The following is a 21,695-nucleotide window of genomic DNA, read 5'->3' as shown; positions in this document are numbered from 1 at the left end:
GTGTCACTGCAGTGTCACCATTGTGTCACCCATTGTCACCCCTGTCCTGTCCCAGTGTCACCCGGTGCCACCACCGTGTCACCCAATGTCACCCAGTATCACCCCTCCTGTCCCAGAGCCACCCAGTGTCACCATCGTGTCACCCGGTGTCACCCCTCCTGTCCCCATGTCACTGCAGTGTCACCATCGTGTCACCCGGTGTCACCTCTCCTGTCCCAGTGTCACCCGGTGCCACCACCGTGTCACCCAATGTCACCCAGTATCACCCCTCCTGTCCCAGAGCCACCCAGTGTCACCATCGTGTCACCCGGTGTCACCCCTGCTGTCTTACTGCCACCCAGTGTCACCCAGTGTCACCCCTGTCCTGTCCAGTGTCACCCAGTGTCACCATCGTGTCACCCGGTGTCACCCCTGCTGTCTTACTGCCACCCGGTGTCACCCAGTGTCACCCCTGTCCTGTCCAGTGTCACCCAGTGTCACCATCGTGTCACCCCATGTCACCCAGTGTCACCCCTGCTGTTCCAGAGCCACCCGGTGTCACCCAGTGTCACCCCTGTACTGTCTCAGTGTCACCCGGTGTCACCACCGTGTCACCCGGTTTCACCCCTGCTGTCCCAGTGTCACTGCAGTGTCACCATCGTGTCACCCGGTGTCACCCCTACAGTCCCAATGTCACCCAGTATCACCCCTCCTGTCCCAGAGTCACCCGGTGTCACCATCGTGTCACCTGGTGTCACCCCTGCTGTCCCAGTGTCACCCGGTGTCACCCAGTGTCACCCCTGTCCTGTCCCAGTGTCACCCAGTGTCACCCCTGCTGTCTTACTGCCACTCGGTGTCACCCAATGTCATCCCTGTCCTGTCCAGTGTCACCTGGTGTCACCATCGTGTCACCCAGTGTCACCCAGTGTCACCCCTGTCCTGTCCCAGTGTCACCTGGTGTCACCATCATGTCACCCGGTGTCACCATCGTGTCACCCAGTGTCACCCCTGTCCTGTCCCAGTGTCACCCAGTGTCACCATCATGTCAACCAGTGTCACTCCTGTCCTGTCCAGTGTCACCCAGTGTCACCATCGTGTCACCTGGTGTCCCCCCTCCTGTCCCAGTGTCACCCAGTGTCACCCCATTCCCATCTCACTGTCACCTCGACGTCACCCCGATGTCACCTTCCCCTGTTTGTGTCACCCCATTGTCACCCCCTCCTCTTGCTGTCACCCCACTGTCACTGCAGTGTCCCCTCCCGCTGTCCCCCTGCTGTCACCCCAATGTCACCCTGTCTCCTCTCACTGTCACCCCACCCCGTCCCTCCGCTGTCACCAGTGTCACCCCACTGCCACCCTGTCCCACCCTGTGTCACCCCATTGTCACTCCAATGTCCCCCTGCTGTCCCCATCCCACTGTCACCCCACTGTCACCCTCATTGTCCCCCATCCCGTCCTGCTGCCACCCCACTGTCACCCCCTTTCTGTCCCCCTGTCCCCCCCGCTGTCACCCATTGTCACCCCCCATTCACCCCCTGCTGTCACCTCATTGTCCCCCCTTCTGCTGCCCCCCACTGTCACCCCACTGTCACCCCGTCCCATCCCACTGTCACCCCACTGTCACCCATCCCGTCCTCCTGCCCCATCCTGCTGTCACCTCATTGTCACCCCTCATTCCCCTGTCACCCCCCACTGTCACCCCACTGTCACCCACTCCGCCCTCCTGTCCCCCCCACACTGTCACCCCACTGTCACCCCCTGTCCCATCCTCCTGTCCCCCCCACTGTCACCCAACTGTCACCCCCTGTCACCCATCCCATCTTCCTGTCCCATCCTGCTGTCACCTCATTGTCACCCCCTCATTCCCCTGTCACCCCCCACTGCCACCCCACTGTCACCCACTCCGCCCTCCTGTCCCCCCCACTGTCACCCCACTGTCACCCCCTGTCCCATCCTCCTGTCCCCCCCACTGTCACCCCACTGTCACCCCCTGTCCCATCCCACTGTCACCCCACTGTCACCCACTGTCACCCATCCCATCTTCCTGTCCCATCCTGCTGTCACCCCCTCGTTCAACTGCCACCCCCCACTGTCACCCCACTGTCACCCCTGTCCCCCCCACTGTCACCCCTCATCGCCCTGTCCTGTCCCACCGTCACCTCATTGTCCCCCCTGCTGTCCCCCACTTGTCCCCCAGCCCCATCACAGTGTCACCTCACTGTCACCCCTCCCCTGTCCCCCCCCCGCTGTCACCCCGCTGTCACCCCTCTTCTGGCCCTCAGTTCCATCCCGTTGTCACCCCGCTGTCACCCCACGCAGTCCCCCATCACCCCCCCGTTGTCACCCCGCTGTCACCCCCCGTCATCCCCTGGCATCCCCGAGTCCCATCCTACTGTCACCCCACTGTCACCCCACTGTCACCCCCTCTGTCACCTCATTGTCACCCCCTCCGCTATCCCCACCCCACCCCATCCCATCCCATTGATCCCAGTGATCCCATCCCATCCCACTGATCCCATTGATCCCAGTGATCCCATCCCATCGATCCCACTAATCCCATTGATCCCATCTCACTGACCCCACTGATCCCATCCCATCTCATCCTATCCCATCCCATCCCACTGATCCCATCCCATCTATCCCATCCCACTGATCCCACTGATCCCACCCCATCCCATCCCATCCCACTGATCCCATTGATCCCACCCCATCCCATCCCATTGATCCCACCGATCCCACTGATCCCATCCCATCCCATCCCATCTCATCCTATCCCATCCCATCCCACTGATCCCACTGATCCCATCCCATCCCACCCCATCCCACTGATCCCATTGATCCCATCCCATCCATCCCATCCCACCGATCCCACTGATCCCATCGCATCCATCCCATCCCATCCCATCCCATCCCATCCCATCCATCCCATCCCACTGATCCCATTGATCCCATTGATCCCAGCCCATCCCATCCCATCCAAGCCATCCCATCCCATTGATTCCACTGACCCTATTGATCCCACTGATCCCATCCCATCCATCCCATCCCACTGACCCCACTGATCCCATCCGATCCCATCCCATCCCACTAATCCCATCTGATCCCACCCCACCCTGTCCCATCCCATCCCATTGATCCCATTGATCCCATCCCACTGATCCCACTGATCCCATCCCATCCCATCCCATCCCATTGATCCCATCCGATCCCACCCCATCCCATTGATCCCATCCGATCCCACCCCATCCCACCCCATTCCACTGATCCCACCCCATCCCATCCCACCCCATCCCATCCCATCCCACCCCACCCCATCCCATCCCATCCCATCCCATCCCATCCCATCCCATCCCATCCCATCCCATCCCATCCCACTGATCCCATTGATCCCATCCCACTGATCCCACTGATCCCATCCCATCCCATCCCATCCCATCCCATCCCATCCCATTGATCCCATCCGATCCCACCCCATCCCACCCCATTCCACTGATCCCATCCCATCCCATCCGATCCCATCCCATCCCACTGATCCCACTGATCCCATCCCATCCCATTGATCCCATCCCACTGATCCCATTGATCCCATCCCACTGATCCCACTGATCCCACTGATCCCACTGATCCCATCCCATCCCATCCCATCCCATCCCATTGATCCCATCCCACCCCATCCCACCGATCCCCCCCCATTCCCTCCCCACGCGGGCGGCGCGGTGGGCGTGGCCAAGAAGAACAGTGGGCGTGGCCACGTCCGCGGTGGGCGTGGCCGCCGTCGGGGGGGGGGGGGAAGGAAAAAAAAAAAAACAAAAAAAAAACCCGGGCGTGGTTATGGGAGGGAGTGGGCGTGGCCACGGCGGGCGGTGGGCGTGGCGGTGGGCGTGGCTTAGCGCGGCGGGGGCGGGGCGACGGCGGCGCTCGGTCCTTTGTCTGCGCGCTGCCCGCTCCGAGCGCGGCCGAGCGGGGCCGGGATTCAGCGAGCGGCGCCGGAACCGGAACCGGCACCGAAGCCGGAACCGGAACCGGAGCCGCTCCGCTCTAACCGGAACCGGAACCGAAGGACTGAGCCGGGAGCGAGAAGAAACCAGCGGGTAACGGCGGCGAGCGGACCGGAGGACCGGCGGGGGGGGGGGTGGAAGAAGGGGGGGGGGGAGGGGAGCGGTGGAGGGAAAGGGGGGGGGGGGAGGGGGCGGAGTCACGCGTGGGGGGGGGATCACGTGACGCCGTGGGGGGGGGGCGGGGCGGCTCGTGGGGATCCCCCCCCCCCTCCTCCCCTCCCCCACCCCGTTGTGCCGCACGTTGGGAGGCGGTGTTTTAACCCCCCCCCCCCCCCCCCACAAAAAAAAATCCCCCCCCCCCCCCCGAAAAAAAACTCCACCCCCCCCCCCCCCACCCGTGGGGTCCCCACGCGTGGCCGCAGTCTGTGTGTAAAAGGGGGGGGGGGGAAACTTCCTTCCTGTGGGGGAGGGGAGCGGCCAATCACAGGTCTCCGTTTTGGGGTGGGGTGGGGGTGAGGGGGGGGGGCAGACCGGAAGTGACCCCCCCCCCCCACGCGCGCACACAATCGGTGTAACCGCGTGGGTGGGTGACACGCGTGGGGGGGGGAGGGGGGGAAGACACGTGGGGGGGGGGGTCGTGACATCCAGAGGTTGGGGGGGGGGGGGGGCGGAGTCACGTGGGTTGCGGGGGGGGGGGCGACACGCGCGGGGAAAGCGTCACTCGTGGGTGGGGGGGGGGTTCGTGATCCCCCCCCCCCGTGGGTAGTGGGGGGGGGGGGGGGGCGGAGTTGGGAAACCCCCCCCCGTGGATGCGTCAGCCGTGGGGGTGGGGGGGGGATTCGTGACCCCCCCCCTCGTTGTGCGTGGGTTTGGGTGACAAACTGGGTGTGGGGGGGGGGGGAGGTCACGTGGTGTGTGGGGGGGTTGCGTCACGCGTGGGGGGGGGTTGGGAAAGTCGTGGGGGTGTCGTGGGGGGGGGGGGGGAAGGTCACGTGGGGGGGGCGTGCGGTAAAAGGGGGGGGGGGTTGGGACACCCGTGGGGGGGGGGGGGGGGGTCACTCGTGGGGGGGGGACTTGGGGGGGGCGTTGGTGGCACTTTGAGGGCCGGTGACAGCGGCGCTTCCTGTGGGTGTCCCCATCTTTGTGTCCCCTCTGTGTCCTCACGTGGCCCTTCCTTGTCACCCCCCCCCCCCTTTTGTGTCGTCCCCCCCCCCGTCCCCATGTCCCCAATGTCCCCCTCCCGTGTCCCCATGTCCCCCTCCATGTCACTTTGTGCCCCCCCTGTCCCCATGTCCCCCCGTGTCCCCCCCTGTCCCCATGTCCCCCCCTTGTCCCCATGTCCCCCCATCCCCCCTCCCACATCCCCAGGTCCCCAATGTCCCCTTCCTGTGTCCCCATGTGTCCCCGTGTCCCCCCGTGTGTCCCCGTGTCCCCATGCCCCTCCATGTCCCCCTCCCATGTCACTCTGTGTCCCCCCATGTCCCCTCTTGACCCCATGTCCCCCTGTGTCCCTCCATGTCCCCCCCATGTCCCCCTCCCGTGTCCCCGTGTCCCCTCTTGACCCCATGTCCCCATGTCCCCCCTTGTCCCCATGTCCCCCTGTGTCCCCATGTCCCCAATGTCCCCCTCCCGTGTCCCCATGTCCCTCCATGTCCCCATGTCCCCCCCTGTCCCCATGTCCCCCCATCCCCCCTCCCACATCCCCAGGTCCCCAATGTCCCCTTCCTGTGTCCCCATGTCCCCCCGTGTCCCCCCGTGTCCCCCCACGTCCCCATGCCCCTCCATGTCCCCCTCCCATGTCACTCTGTGTCCCCCCATGTCCCCTCTTGACCCCATGTCCCCCCGTGTCCCTCCATGTGTCCCCCATGCCCCCCTGTGTCCCCCCCATGTCCCCACCCATGTCCCTGTGTCCCCTCTTGACCCCATGTCCCCCCCATGTCCCCCCGTCCCCATGTCACCCCCCTGTCCCCGTGTCCCCAATGTCCCCCTCCCGTGTCCCCATGTCCCCCCCGTCCCCATGTCCCCCCTTGTCCCCATGTCCCCCCTGTCCCCCCATGTCCCCCCTTGTCCCCGTGTCCCCCCTGTCCCCATGTCCCCCCCTTGTCCCCATGTCCCCCCATCCCCCCTCCCACATCCCCATGTCCCCAATGTCCCCTTCCTGTGTCCCCATGTCCCCCCGTGTCCCCCCATGTCCCCATGCCCCTCCATGTCCCCCTCCCATGTCACTCTGTGTCCCCCATGTCCCCTCTTGACCCCAAGTCCCCATGTCCCCCCATGTGTCCCCCATGCCCCCCCCTGTCCCTCCATGTCCCCCCATGTCCCCCCCATGTCCCCCTCCCGTGTCCCCTCTTGACCCCATGTCCCCATGTCCCCCCTTGTCCCCATGTCCCCCCGTCCCCCTGTCCCCCCTGTCCCCATGTCCCCAGTGTCCCCCTCCCGTGTCCCCATGTCCCCCTCCATGTCACTTTGTGCCCCCCCTGTCCCCATGTCCCCCCGTGTGCCTCCATGTCCCCCTGTCCCCCCCTTGTCCCCATGTCCCCCCATGTCACTCCATGTCCCCCCATCCCCCCTCCCACATCCCCAGGTCCCCAATGTCCCCTTCCTGTGTCCCCATGTGTCCCCATGTCCCCCCATGTCCCCCCCATGTCCCCCTCCCGTGTCCCCTCTTGACCCCATGTCCCCATGTCCCCCCTTGTCCCCATGTCCCCCCTGTCCCCATGTCCCCCCATGTCCCCCCGTGTCCCCATGTCCCCCCTGTCCCCCTGTCCCCATGTCCCCCCCTTGTCCCCATGTCCCCCCTGTCCCCATGTCCCCCCCTGTCCCCATGTCCCCCCATCCCCCCTCCCACATCCCCAGGTCCCCAATGTCCCCTTCCTGTGTCCCCATGTCCCCCCGTGTCCCCCCGTGTCCCCCCACGTCCCCATGCCCCTCCATGTCCCCCTCCCATGTCACTCTGTGTCCCCCCATGTCCCCTCTTGACCCCATGTCCCCCCGTGTCCCTCCATGTGTCCCCCATGCCCCCCTGTGTCCCCCCCATGTCCCCACCCATGTCCCTGTGTCCCCTCTTGACCCCATGTCCCCCCCATGTCCCCCCGTCCCCATGTCACCCCCCTGTCCCCATGTCCCCAATGTCCCCCTCCCGTGTCCCCATGTCCCTCTCCATGTCCCCATGTCCCCCCCTGTCCCCATGTCCCCCCTTGTCCCCATGTCCCCCCATATCCCCCCATGTCCCCCCATCCCCCCTCCCACATCCCCAGGTCCCCAATGTCCCCTTCCTGTGTCCCCATGTGTCCCCGTGTCCCCCCGTGTCCCCCCATGTCCCCATGCCCCTCCATGTCCCCCTCCCATGTCACTCTGTGTCCCCCCATGTCCCCTCTTGACCCCATGTCCCCCCGTGTCCCCCCATGTCCCTCCATGTGTCCCCCATGTCCCCCTCCAGTGTCCCCGTGTCCCCTCTTGACCCCATGTCCCCATGTCCCCCCCTGTCCCCATGTCCCCAATGTCCCCCCTCCCGTGTCCCCATGTCCCCCTCCATGTCACTTTGTGCCCCCCCTGTCCCCATGTCCCCCCGTGTCCCCCCTTGTCCCCATGTCCCCCCATACCCCCCCATGTCCCCCCGTCCCCCCCCCACATCCCCATGTCCCCAATGTCCCCTTCCTGTGTCCCCGTGTCCCCCCATGTCCCCCCATGCCCCCCCGTGTCCCCCCCATGTCCCCATGTCCCCAATGTCCCCTTCCTGTGTCCCCGTGTCCCCCCATGTCCCCCCATGCCCCCCCGTGTCCCCCCCATGTCCCCATGCCCCTCCATGTCCCCCTCCCATGTCACTTTGTGTCCCCCCATATCCCCCATGTCCCCCATGCCCCCCCGTGTCCCTCCATGTCCCTCCCATGTCCCCCTCCCGTGTCCCCCCTTGTCCCCATGTCCCCCCCTTGTCCCCATGTCCCCCCATGTCCCTCCATGTCCCCATGTCCCCCCGTCCCCATGTCCCCCCATTCCCCCTCCCACATCCCCATGTCCCCAATGTCCCCTTCCTGTGTCCCCATGTCCCCCCGTGTCCCCACACGTCCCCCCTCCCATGTCCCCCCATGTCCCCATGTCCCCTCTTGACCCCGTGTCCCCATGTCCCCCCATGTGTCCCCATGTCCCCCCATGTCCCCTCTTGACCCCGTGTCCCCCCGTGTCCCCACGTCCCCCTCGCATGTCACTCTGTGTCCCCCTATGCCTCCCCCAAGTCCCCTCTTGTCCCCAAGTCCCCTCATGTCCCCATGTCCCCCCCTGTCACCATGTCCCTCCATGTCCCCCCATCCCCTTTCCCGTGTCCCCCCCGTCCCCTCCCACATCCCCATGTCCCCAATGTCCCCTTCCCGTGTCCCCATGTCCCCCCATGTCCCCTCCCATATCTCCCTGTCCCCTCCCACATCCCCATGTCCCCAATGTCCCCTTCCCGTGTCCCCATGACCCCCCATGTCCCCCTCCCATGTCACTCTGCATCCCCCCATGTCCCCTCTCGTGTCCCCATGTCCCCGTGTCCCCACGTCCCCCTCCCATGTCACTTTGTGTCCCCCCATGTCACCCCATGTCCCCCCCATTCCCCCTCTCACGTCTCCCTGTCCCCTCCCACATCCCCATGTCCCCAGTGTCCCCATCCTTGTCCCCATGTCCCCCCATGTCCCCTCTTGACCCTGTGTCCCCATGTCCCCGTGTCACCCCATGTCCCTCATGTCCCCATGTCCCCATGTCCCCCTATCCCCTTTCCCGTGTCCCCCCCGTCCCCACCCACATCCCCGTGTCCCCAGTGTCCCCATCCCGTGTCCCCATGTCCCCCCATGTCCTTCTGTGTTCCTCCATGTCCCTGTGTCCCCACGTCCCCCTCCCATGTCACTCTGTGTCCCCCCATGTCCCCCCTTGTCCCCATGTCCCCTTCCCATGTCCCCACGTCCCCCTCCCATGTCACCCCCTGTCCCCCTATGCCCCCATGTCCCCATGTCCCTCCATGTCCCCCATTGTCCCCATGTCCCCCCCTGTCCCCCCCTGTCCCCCCATATCCCCCCATGTCCCCTCTCGTGTCCCCCTGTCCCCTCCCATATCCCCATGTCCCCAGTGTCCTCTTCCCATGTCCCCATGTCCCCCCATGTCCCCGTGTCCCCCTGTCCCCCTCCCATGTCACTCTGTGTCCCTTTGTGTCCCCATGTCCCCCCACGTGTCCCCCCATGTCCCCCTCCCGTGTCCCCATGTCCCCCTCCATGTCCCCCCACGTGTCCCCCCGTGTCCCCCTCCCATGTCCCCATGTCCCCCCATGTCCCCATGTCCCCCTCCCATGTCACTCTGTGTCCCTTTGTGTCCCCATGTCCCCCTCCCGTGTCCCCATGTCCCCCCGTGTCCCCACATCCCTCAGTGTCCCCCCCACGTCCCCCTCCTGTGTCCCTCCCTGTCCCCATGTCCTTCCATCTCCTGATGTCCCCTCCTGTGCCCCCCGTGTCCCCATGTCCCCCCGTGTCCCCGTGTCCCCTTATGTTCTCTATGTCCCCATGTCCCCTCATGTCCCCTTATGTCCTCTCTGTCCCCATGTCCCCTCATCCTCTTGTCCCCCTGTGTCCCCATGTCCCCCCATTCCCACGTCCCTGTGTCCCCCCATGTCCCCACATCCCCTCTTCCCTGTGTCCCCATGTCCCCCTGTGCCCCCATGTCCCCCTCCTGTGTCCCCCCATGTCCCCTCATGTCCCCTTATGTCCTCTATGTCCCCATGTCCCCTCATCCTCTTGTCCCCCCGTGTCCCCATGTCCCCCCATTCCCATGTCCCCATGTCCCCCTCCTGTGTCCCCCCATGTCCCCATGTCCCCCCATGTCCCCTCATCCCTATGTCCCCCCTGTCCCCATGTGTCCCCATGTGTCCCCATGTGTCCCCATGTCCCCTCTTCCCTGTGTCCCCATGTGTCCCCATGTCCCCATGTCCCCCTCCTGTGTCCCCCCATGTCCCTTCATCCCCGTGTCCCCATGTCCCCTCATTCCCGTGTCCTACTGTCCCCATGTCCCCCCACGTCCCCATGTCCCCACATCTCCTCATCCTCCTGTCCCCATGTCCCCATGTCCCCCCATTCCCATGTCCCCATGTCCCCCTCCTGTGTCCCCCCATGTCCCCACATCCCCTCTTCCCTGTGTCCCCATGTCCCCATGTCCTCCTGTGTCCCCATGTCCCCCCATTCCCACGTCCCTGTGTCCCCCCCATGTCCCCCCATGTCCCCACATCCCCTCTTCCCTGTGTCCCTCATAATCCCCCCCATATCCCCCCACATCCCCCCCATATCCGCCGATATCCCCCATAACCCCCCCATCTTACCCCATATCCCCCCATCTTACCCCATATCTCCCCATACCCCCATATCCCCCCAAAACCCCCCATAACCCCCCATATCCCCCCATCTTACCCCATATCCCCATAGCCCCCCCATACCCCCCCATACCCCCCCACATCCCCCCACATCCCCCCATAACCCCCCATCTTACCCCATACCCCCCCATACCCCCCCACATCCCCCCACATCCCCCCATAACCCCCCATCTTACTCCATATCCCTCCCTACCCCCCCATAACCCCCCATCTTACCCCATACCCCCCATATCCCCCCATAACCCCCCATAACCCCCCCATATCCCCCTGTACCCCCCAACTTACCCCATATCCCCCATCTTACCCCATGCCCCCCCATAACCCCCCATCTTACCCCATAACACCCCATACCCCCCCCATATCCCCCCCATCTTACCCCATATCCCCCATATCCCCCCATATCCCCTCCATAAGCCCCCCATTACCCCATACCCCCCACATCCCACCATAGCCCCCATAACCCCCCCGTAACCTCCCCATATCCCCCCATATCCCCCATAACTTCCTCATAACCCCCCATATCCCCCCCATGTTACCCCATATCCCCCCATAACCCCCCCATCTTACCCTATATCCCCCCCATCTTACCCCATCTTACCCCATATCCCCCCATATCCCCCCCATATCCCCCCATGTTACCCCATATCCCCCCATATCCCCCATAACCCCCCCGTAACCTCCCCATATCCCCCCAAATCCCCCCCAAACCCCCCATAACCCCCCCATATCCCCCCCATCTTTCCCCATATCCCCCCACATCCCCCCATAACCCCCCATCTTACCCCATACCCCCCATACCCCCCCATAACCCCCCATAACCCCCCCATAACCCCCCCATAACCCCCCCATATCCCCCCCATATCCCCCCCATCTTACCCCATATCCCCCATAACCCCCCCATAACCCCCCCACATCCCCCCATCTCCCCCCCATAACCCCCCATCTTACCCCATAACACCCCATACCCCCCCCATATCCCCCCCATCTTACCCCATATCCCCCCATATCCCCTCCATAAGCCCCCCATTACCCCATACCCCCCACATCCCACCATAGCCCCCATAACCCCCGCGTAACCTCCCCATATCCCCCCATATCCCCCATAACTTCCTCATAACCCCCCATATCCCCCCCATGTTACCCCATATCCCCCCATAACCCCCCCATCTTACCCTATATCCCCCCCATCTTACCCCATCTTACCCCATATCCCCCCATATCCCCCCATGTTACCCCATATCCCCCCATATCCCCCATAACCCCCCCGTAACCTCCCCATATCCCCCCAAATCCCCCCCAAACCCCCCATAACCCCCCCGTATCCCCCCCAAACCCCCCATAACCCCCCCATATCCCCCCCATCTTTCCCCATATCCCCCCATATCCCTCCGTAACCCCCCATCTTACCCCATATCCCCCCATACCCCCCATATCCCCCCAAATCCCCCATAACCCCCCATAACCCCCCCAAATCCCCCCCAAACCCCCCATAACCCCCCCATATCCCCCCCATCTTACCCCATATCCCCCCATACCCCCCATATCCCCCCAAATCCCCCATAACCCCCCCATATCCGCCCCATGTTACCCCATATCCCCCCCATCTTACCCCATCTTACCCCATATCCCCCCCATATCCCCCCATGTTACCCCATATCTCCCCATAACCCCCCATGTTACCCCATATCCCCCCCATGTTACCCCATCTTACCCCATATCCCCCCATACCCCCCATATCCCCCCAAATCCCCCATAACCCCCCATAACCCCCCCAAATCCCCCCCAAACCCCCCATAACCCCCCCATATCCCCCCCATCTTACCCCATATCCCCCCATACCCCCCATATCCCCCCAAATCCCCCATAACCCCCCCATATCCGCCCCATGTTACCCCATATCCCCCCCATCTTACCCCATCTTACCCCATATCCCCCCCATATCCCCCCATGTTACCCCATATCTCCCCATAACCCCCCATGTTACCCCATATCCCCCCCATGTTACCCCATCTTACCCCATATCCCCCCATACCCCCCATATCCCCCCAAATCCCCCCCAAACCTCCCATAACCCCCCCAAATCCCCCCCATGTTACCCCATATCCCCCCATAACACCCCCATCTTACCCCATATCCCCCCATATCCCTCCGTAACCCCCCATCTTACCCCATATCCCCCCATACCCCCCATATCCCCCCAAACCCCCCATAACCCCCCCGTATCCCCCCCATGTTACCCCATATCCCCCCCATATCCCCCCCATGTTACCCCATATCCCCCCATACCCCCCATATCCCCCCAAATCCCCCCCAAGCCCCCCATGTTACCCCATATCCCCCATATCCCCCCAACCCCCCCCATAACCCCCTACAATCCCACCCATATCCCCCCATATCCCCCCACCTTACCCCAACCCCCCGCCACGGGGACACGGCAACAACATGCGTGTGCGGGGACAGAACATGGCAACGACACGCGTGTCTGGGGGCGAAACTTGGCACAACACGCGTGTGTGCGGACACAACACAGCAACGACACGCGTGTGGGGGGACACAACATGGCAACAACACGTGTGTGGGGACACAACACGGCATAACACGCGTGTGCGGGGATGCAGCACAGCACAACACGCGTGCGCGGGGACACGACACGGCACAACACGCGTGTGCGGGGACACAACACAGCAACGACATGCGTGTGCGGGGACACAACATGGCATAACACGCGTATGCGGGGACACAACATGGCATAACACGCGTGTGTGGGGACACAACACGGCACAACACGTGTGTGGGGGGACACAACATGGCAACAACATGCGTGTCTGGGGACACAACATGGCAACAACACGTGTGTGGGGGACACAACACGTGTGTGCGGGGACAAACACGGCATAACACGCGTGTGCAGGGACACAACACGGCAACAACACACGTGTGCGGGGACATGGGGCACGGCTGGGATGGGGGCTGGGGGGGAAACGTGTAAAACATGTGTGTGTGTGTGTATGTGCATGTGTGTGTACATGTGTGTATGTGTGCATGAGTGTGAGTGCACGTGTGTGTGTGTACATGTGTGTGTGTGAGTACATGTGTGTATACATGTGTGTGTACATGTGTGTACGTGTGTGTGTACACGTGTGTACATGTGTGTAGGTGTGTGTAGGTGTGTGTGTTCGTGTGTGTATACATGTGTTCACGTGTGTGTTCATGTGTGTGTACATGCGTGTACATGTGTGTACGTGTGTGTACGTGTGTGTTCATGTGTGTGTTCATGTGTGTGAGTACATGTGTGTACATATGTGTGTGTATGTGTGTGAGTACGTGTGTACATGTATGTACGTGTGCGTGTGTGTGAGTGCATGTGTGTGAGTACGTGTGTACATGTGTGTGGATGTGTGTGAGTGCATGTGTGTGTGTGTGCGTGTGAGTACACGTGTGTGAGTGCATGTGTGTGTGTGTACGTGTGTGTACACGTGTGTGAGTACACGTGTGTACATGTATGTGTGTGTGTGTGAGTACATGCGTGTGAGTACGTGTGTACATGTGTGTGGATGTGTGTGTACATGTGTGAGTACACGTGTGTACGTGTGTGTGAGTACACGTGTGTGAGTACGTGTGTGTACGTGTGTGTGTGACTCCATGTCTACGTGCGTGTGAGTACACGTGTGTGTGAGTACACATGTGTGTGTACGTGTGTGTGTGTACACGTGTGTGAGTACACGTGTGCGTGTACATGTGTGTGTGAGTCCATGTCTACGTGCGTGTGTGTACACATGTGTGTGTGTGTGCACGTGTGTGTGTGAGTCCACGTCTATGTGTGTGTGTAGGTGTGTGTGTGTACGTGTGTGTACACGTGTGTGTGTGTACGTGTGTGTGTGTACATGTGTGTGTCTACATGTGTATGCAGACGTGTGTGTGAGTTCATGTCTACGTGTGTGTGTGTGGATGTGTCTGTGTATGTGTGTGTACACGTGTGTGTACACGTGTGTGTGTACATGTGTGTGTGTGTGAGTGTACACGTGTGTGAGTGTACACGTGTGTGTACGTGTGTGTGTGTACACGTGTGTACATGTGTGTGTGTACATGTGTCTGTGTGATGGGGGGGAGTCTCTATGGGGCAGCTATGGGGCACCTATGGGGCGGTGTGCATCTCTATGGGGCAGCTATGGGGCAGCGTGGGTCCCTATGCAGCAGCTATAGGGCACCTATGGGGCAGTTTGGGTCCCTATGGGGCAGTGTGCGTCTCTATGGGGCAGCTGTGGGGCACCTATGGGGCAGTGTGCATCTCCATGGGGTGCTGTGGGTCCCTATGGGGCAGCTATGGGGCAGTGTGCGTCTCTATGGGGCAGTGTGCGTCTCTATGGGGCAGCTATGGGGCAACTATGGGGTGCTGTGTGTCTCTATGGGGCAGTTATGGGGCAGTATGCGTCTCTATGGGGCAGCTGTGGGGTTGTGTGTGTCTCTATGGGGCAGTGTGCGTGTCTGTGGGGCAGCTATGGGGCAGCTATGGGGCACCTGTGGGGTGGGGTGGGTCCCTATAGGGTGCTGTGGGTCCCTATGGGGCAGCTGTGGGGCAGCTATGGGGCAGTGTGCGTCTCTATGGGGCAGTGTGTTTCTCTATGGGGCAGCTTTGGGGCACCTATGGGGCAGTGTGCATCTCCATGGGGTGCTGTGGGTCCCTATGGGGCAGCTATGGGGCAGTGTGCGTCTCTATGGGGCACTGTGCGTCTCTGTGGGGCACCTATGGGGCAGTGTGCATCTCCATGGGGTGCTGTGGGTCCCTATGGGGCAGCTATGGGGCAGCTGTGGGGTGCTGTGGGTCTCTATGGGGCACCTATGGGGCACCTATGGGGCAGTATGCGTCTCTATGGGGCAGCTGTGGGGTTGTGTGTGTCTCTATGGGGCAGTGTGTGTCTCTATGGGGCAGCTATGGGGCAGTGTGCGTCTCTATGGGGCAGCTATGGGGTGGTGTGCGTCTCTATGGGGCAGTGTGTGTCTCTATGGGGCAGCTATGGGGCACCTATGGGGTGCTGTGTATCTCTATGGGGCAGTTATGGGGCAGTGTGTGTCTCTATGGGGCAGCGTGCGTCTCTATGGGGCAGCTATGGGGCAACTATGGGGTGCTGTGTATCTCTATGGGGCAGTTATGGGGCAGTATGCGTCTCTATGGGGCAGCTGTGGGGTTGTGTGTGTCTCTATGGGGCAGTGTGCGTGTCTGTGGGGCAGCTATGGGGCAGCTATGGGGCACCTGTGGGGGGGTGTGGGTCCCTATAGGGTGCTGTGGGTCCCTATGGGGCAGCTGTGGGGCACCTATGGGGTGCTATGTGTCTCTATGGGGCAGTGTGTGTCTCTATGGGGCAGCTATGGGGCACCTATGGGGCAGTGTGCGTCTCTATGGGGCGCTGTGGGTCTCTATGGGGCAGCTATGGGGCACCTATGGGGCAGTGTGCATCTCCATGGGGTGCTGTGGGTCCCTATGGGGCAGCTATGGGGCAGTGTGCGTCTCTATGGGGCAGCTATGGGGCAGCTATGGGGCAGTATGCGTCTCTATGGGGCAGCTATGGGGTTGTGTGTGTCTCTATGGGGCAGTGTGTGTCTCTATGGGGCAGCTATGGGGCGGTATGCATCTCCATGGGGTAGCTGTGGGGCAGTGTGGGTCCCTATGGGGCGTTGTGGGTCCCTATGGGGCAGCTGTGGGGCGGTGTGCGTCTCTATGGGGTGGTGTGGGTCCCTATGGGGCACCTATGGGGCACCTATGGGGCGCTGTGTGTCTCTATGGGGCGGCTGTGGGGCAGCTATGGGGCAGTGTGTGTCTCTATGGGACAGCATGCATCTCTATGGGGCAGCTATGGGGCGCTGTGGGTCTCTATGGGGCAGAGTGTGTCCCTATGGGGCACCTATGGGGCACCTGTGGGGTGCTGTGTGTCTCTATGGGGCAGCTATGGGGCAGCTATGGGGCAGTGTGTGTCTCTATGGGGCAGTGTGCGTCTCTATGGGGCAGCTGTGGGGCACCTATGGGGCGGTGTGCATCTGTGGGGCAGCTGTGGGTCTCTATGGGGCAGCCGTGGGTCTCTGTGGGTCCCTATGGGGTCCCTATGTGTCCCTATGGGTCCCTGTGGCTCCCTATGGGTCTCTATGGGGCAGCCATGGGTCTTTGTGGGTCCCTATGGGTCTCTGTGGGTCTCTATGGGGCAGCCATGTGTCCCTATGGGTCCCTATGGGTCTCTGTGTGTTTCTGTGGGTCTCTATGGGGCAGGCATGGGTCCCTATGTGTCCCTATGGGTCTCTATGGGGCAGCCATGTGTCCCTATGGGTCCCTATGGGTCTCTATGGGGCAGCCATGGGTCCCTATGGGTCTCTATGGGTCTCTATGGGTCCCTATGTGTCCCTATGGGTCCCTGTGGCTCCCTATGGGTCTCTATGGGGCAGCCATGGGTCCCTGTGGGTCCCTATGTGTTCCTATGGGTCTCTATGGGGCAGCCATGTGTCCCTATGGGTCCCTATGGGTCTCTGTGTGTTTCTGTGGGTCTCTATGGGGCAGGCATGGGTCCCTATGTGTCCCTATGGGTCTCTATGGGGCAGCCATGTGTCCCTATGGGTCCCTATGGGTCTCTATGGGGCAGCCATGGGTCCCTATGGGTCTCTATGGGTCTCTATGGGTCCCTATGTGTCCCTATGGGTCCCTGTGGCTCCCTATGGGTCTCTATGGGGCAGCCATGGGTCCCTGTGGGTCCCTATGTGTTCCTATGGGTCTCTATGGGGCAGCCATGTGTCCCTATGGGTCCCTATGGGTCTCTGTGTGTTTCTGTGGGTCTCTATGGGGCAGCCATGGGTCCCTATGTGTCCCTATGGGTCTCTATGGGGCAGCCATGTGTCCCTATGGGTCCCTATGGGTCTCTGTGTGTTTCTGTGGGTCTCTATGGGGCAGCCATGGGTCCCTATGTGTCCCTATGGGTCCTTGTGAGTCCCTATGTGTCCCTATGGGTCTCTATGGGTCAGCCGTGGGTCCCTATGTGTCCCTGTGGGTCCCTGTGGGTCCCTATGGGTCTCTATGGGTCTCTATGGGTCCCTATGGGTCTTTATGGGTCCCTATGGGGCTCAGTGCATCCCTGTGGGTCCCTGTGGGTCCCTATGGGTCCCTATGGGTCTCTATGGGTCTCTGTGGGTTCCTATGGGTCTCTATTGATCTCTATGGGGCAGCCATGGGTCCCTATGTGTCCTTATGGATCCCTATGGGTCCCTATGGGTCTCTATGGGTCTCTATGGGGCAGCCATGGGTCCCTATGGGTCTCTATGGGGCAGCCGTGGGTCCCTATGTGTCCCTATGGGTCCCTATGTGTCCCTATGGGTCCCTGTGGGTCCCTATGGGTCTCTGTGTGTCTCTATGGGGCAGCCATGGGTCCCTATGTGTCCCTATGTGTCCCTATGGGTCTCTGTGGGTCCTTGTGGGTCCCTATGGGTCTCTGTGGGGCAGCCGTGGGTCCTTATGGGTCCCTGTGGGTCCCTATGGGTCTCCATGGGTCTCTGTGGGTTCCTATGTGTCCCTATGGGTCTCTATGGCTCTCTATAGGGCAGCCATGGGTCGCTATGGGTCCCTGTGGGGTCTCTGTGTGTTTCTATGGGTCTCTATGGGGCAGCCGTGGGTCCCCATGTGTCCCCATGTGTCGCTATGTGTCGCCGTGTGTCGCTATGGGTCCCCATGTGTCGCCGTGTGTCGCTGTGGGGCGGCGCCGTGTGGCGGCTCCGGCGGTGCGGATTTTCCCCCCGTTTTCCCCCGCGGTTTCCGCACCCCCCCCCACCCCCCCCCACCCCCACCCCCGCTTTCCGCCGCACCGAAATCCCCCACCTCCGCCCCACGGCTTCCGCCCCACATCGCCTGCCCCACAGCTCTGCCCCACAACTCTGCCCCACAGCTCTGCCCCACAGCTCTGCCCCACGGCTCTGCCCCACATCACCTGCCCCACAGCTCTGCCCCACAGCTCTGCCCCACATCGCCTGCCCCACATCGCCTGCCCCACAGCTCTGCCCCACGGCTCTGCCCCACAGCTCTGCCCTATAGCTCCTGCCCCACAGCTCTGCCCCACAGCTCCAGCCCCACAGCTCAGCCCCACATTGCCTGCCCCACAGCTCTGCCCCACAGCTCCTGCCCCACAGCTCTGCCCCACAGCTCCAGCCCCACAGCTCTGCCCCACAGCTCTGCCCCACGGCTCTGCCCCACAGCTCCAGCCCCACATTGCCTGCCCCACATTGCCTGCCCCACAGCTCTGCCCCACAGCTCCTGCCCCACATCTCCAGCCCCACATCGCCTGCCCCACAGCTCTGCCCTATAGCTCCTGCCCCACAGCTCTGCCCCACAGCTCCAGCCCCACAGCTCAGCCCCACATTGCCTGCCCCACAGCTCTGCCCCACAGCTCTGCCCCACAGCTCCTGCCCTAGAGCTCCAGCCCCACAGCTCCAGCCCCACAGCTCTGCCCCACAGCTCTGCCCTACAGCTCTGCCTCACAGCTCTGCCCCACAGCTCCAGCCCCACATCACCTGCCCCACAGCTCTGCCCTACAGCTCCAGCCCCACAGCTCTGCCCCACAGCTCTGCCCCACAGCTCTGCCCTACAGCTCTGCCCCACAGCTCTGCCCTATAGCTCCTGCCCCACAGCTCCAGCCCCACAGCTCTGCCCCACAGCTCCAGCCCCACACCGCCTGCCCCACAGCTCTGCCCCACAGCTCTGCCCCACAGCTCTGCCCTACAGCTCTGCCCCACAGCTCCAGCCCCACAGCTCTGCCCCACAGCTCTGCCCTACAGCTCCTGCCTCACAGCTCTGCCCCACAGCTCTGCCCCACAGCTCCAGCCCCACATCGCCTGCCCCACAGCTCTGCCCCACAGCTCTGCCCCACAGCTCTGCCTCACAGCTCCTGCCCCACAGCTCAGCCCCACAGCTCTGCCCTAGAGCTCCTGCCCCACAGCTCCAGCCCCACATTGCCTGCCCCACATTGCCTGCCCCACAGCTCTGCCCCACAGCTCCTGCCCCACAGCTCCAGCCCCACAGCTCTGCCCCACAGCTCTGCCCTACAGCTCCTGCCCCACAGCTCCAGCCCCACAGCTCTGCCCCACAGCTCTGCCCCACAGCTCCTGCCCCACAGCTCCAGCCCCACAGCTCCAGCCCCACAGCTCTGCCCCACATCGCTGCCCCACAGCTCCAGCCCCACAGCTCTGCCCCACATCGCTGCCCCACAGCTCCTGCCTCACAGCTCTGCCCCACGGCTCTGCCCCACGGCTCTGCCCCACAGCTCTGCCCCACAGCTCCAGCCCCACAGCTCTGCCCTAGAGCTCCAGCCCCACAGCTCCAGCCCCACATCGCTCCAGCCCCACAGCTCTGCCCCACATCGCTGCCTCACAGCTCCAGCCCCACAGCTCTGCCCCACATCGCTGCCCCACATCGCTGCCCCACAGCTCCTGCCTCACAGCTCTGCCCCACAGCTCAGCCCCACGGCTCTGCCCTACAGCTCCTGCCCCACATTGCCTGCCCCACATCTCCTGCCCTACAGCTCCAGCCCCACAGCTCAGCCCCACAGCTCTGCCCCACAGCTCCTGCCCCACAGCTCTGCCCCACAGCTCCAGCCCCACAGCTCAGCCCTATAGCTCCTGCCCCACAGCTCTGCCCTACAGCTCCTGCCCCACAGCTCTGCCCCACAGCTCTGCCCCACAGCTCCAGCCCCACAGCTCTGCCCTGTAGCTCCTGCCCCACAGCTCTGCCCTACAGCTCCTGCCCCACATCGCCTGCCCCACTGCTCCAGCCCCACGGCTCTGCCCCACAGCTCAGCCCCACAGCTCTGCCCTATAGCTCCAGTCCCACAGCTCCAGCCCCACATCGCCTGCCCCACAGCTCTGCCCTATAGCTCTGCCCCACAGCTCTGCCCCACAGCTCTGCCCCACAGCTCTGCCCCACAGCTCCTTCCCCACAGCTCTGCCCCACAGCTGCCCTATAGCTCCTGCCCCACACCTCCAGCGTCCCTCTTACATCGGCCGCTCCCCATTGGCCACCGCTGCGCTGACCGCTCTCCCATTGGCTGCCACCCGCAGGCTGAGCCGGGAGCAGGACGATGATTGGCTGCCGGCCGAGAGCCGTGCTGTGATTGGCTGCGCTCCTGCAGAGCGTCGCTGGAGAGGTGAGGGGGCGTGGCCAGGAGGGGGAGGGGGCGGGGCCTAAAGGAGGGGGCGGGGCCTGCGGCACCACGTGACCATTTCTGTCCCTGCCCTGCCCCACAGCGCTGCGCCCCATAGTGCCCCATAGAGAACCATAGCGCCCCATAGCGCCCCATAGTGCCCCATAGCGCCCCATAGAGAACCATAGCGCCCCATAGAGAACTATTGTGCCCCATAGCACCCCATAGCGCCCCATAGAGAACCATAGCGCCCCATAGAGAACCATAGCGCCCCATAGAGAACTATTGCGCCCCATAGCACCCCATAGCGCCCCATAGAGAACCATAGCGCCCCATAGAGAACTATTGCACCCCATAGCACCCCATAGCGCCCCATAGAGAACCATAGCGCCCCATAGCACCCCATAGAGAACCATAGCGCCCCATAGTGCCCCATAGAGAAGCATAGCGCCCCATAGTGCCCCATAGAGAAGCATAGGGCCCCATAGCACCCCATAGAGAACCATAGCGCCCCATAGCACCCCATAGAGAACCATAGCGCCCCATAGCGCCCCATAGAGAACCATAGCGCCCCATAACGCCCCATAGCACCCCATAGCGCCCCATAGAGCCCCATAGCGCCCCATAGAGAACCATAGAACCCCATAGTGCCCCATAGCGCCCCATAGCGCCCCATAGCACCCTATAGTGCCCCATAGCACCCCATAGACAACCATAACACCCCATAGCGCCCCATAGAGAACCATAGAGCCCCATAGCGCCCCATAGCGCCCCATAGAGAACCATAGCACCCCATAGAGAACCATAGCGCTCCATAGCGCCCCATAGAGAACCATAGCGCCCCATAGAGAGCCATAGCGCCCCATAGCGCCCCATAGAGAACTGTAGCACCCCATAGCGCCCCATAGAGAGCCATAGCGCCCCATAGCACCCCATAGAGAACCCCATAGCTGCCCCATAGGGACCCCCGCTGCCCCATAGAGACACACAGTGCCCCATAGCTGCCCCATAGACGCCCCATAGGGATCCACAGTGCCCCATAGGCTGCCCCACATCCCCCCATAGCGTCCCATAAGCTGCCCCACACCCTCCCAGCCCCACATCTGCCCCCATAGCGCCCCCTAAGCTGCCCCACATCCCCCCAGCCCCACATCTCCCCCTATAGCG

General features: G+C 63.0%; 1 protein-coding gene across 1 annotated transcript in view; it reads left to right on the top strand.

The window, feature by feature from the left end:
• The first annotated feature begins 3,887 nt into the window (after window positions 1–3,887).
• The window catches only part of LOC149913589 (lysine-specific demethylase 6B-like), a 48,297-nt gene continuing 30,489 nt past the window's right edge, over window positions 3,888–21,695 (top strand). Inside the window, exons 1-2 of the mRNA XM_090129512.1 lie at window positions 3,888–4,070; window positions 20,446–20,531. The gene's annotated coding sequence lies outside the window, so the exon portion shown is untranslated. The remainder of the gene's footprint in view (window positions 4,071–20,445; window positions 20,532–21,695) is intronic.

The sequence above is a fragment of the Phasianus colchicus genome, chromosome 36 (genome assembly GCF_987193195.1).
Source record: "Phasianus colchicus chromosome 36, bPhaCol1.hap1.1, whole genome shotgun sequence".
Classification (NCBI taxonomy): Eukaryota; Metazoa; Chordata; class Aves; order Galliformes; family Phasianidae; genus Phasianus; species Phasianus colchicus.
Note: the sequence above shows the minus strand (reverse complement) of the source record. Positions and strands in the feature narration are given on the sequence as shown.